A 482-nucleotide genomic window follows, 5' to 3' on the forward strand; every position below is an offset into this window, starting at 1 on the left:
TTTAAAAAAAGAAACAAAAACCCCGAAGGGAGGAAAAAGGGAGGGGGAAAAGAGAGGAGGGGGGAAAGGGGAAAAGGGAGGGGGAAAGAGGAAGAGATGATGTTTCTTTAATAAATAGATGTAATACAGAAAAAAAGGGGGAAAAAAAAGGGGGGAGGGGGAAAAGAGAATTTTTTGAAAAGGGAAAGGAGGGGGGGAAAGAGCGAAAGAGAGGGGGGGGGGAAAAAAAAGGGAAGGAAGGAGAGAGAGGAGGGGGGTGAAAAGAAAAAAAAGGGAAAAGAGGGAAGAAAAAGAGAAAAGGGAAGAAGGGAGGGGGGGAGAGAAAAAAAGGGAAGGGGAAAGGAAGGAGGGAAAAGAAAAAGGAGGGGAAGGAGGGAAAAGAGGGAGAAAGGGGAGGTGGTTTTTAAAATAAAAACTTTTTTTATAATAGAGATAGATTGATGGATTTTATGGGGGAAATTCATAGTTTCGTTGTTTTTTGG

The sequence above is a fragment of the Penaeus monodon genome, chromosome 24, assembly GCF_015228065.2.
Source record: "Penaeus monodon isolate SGIC_2016 chromosome 24, NSTDA_Pmon_1, whole genome shotgun sequence".
Classification (NCBI taxonomy): domain Eukaryota; kingdom Metazoa; phylum Arthropoda; class Malacostraca; order Decapoda; family Penaeidae; genus Penaeus; species Penaeus monodon.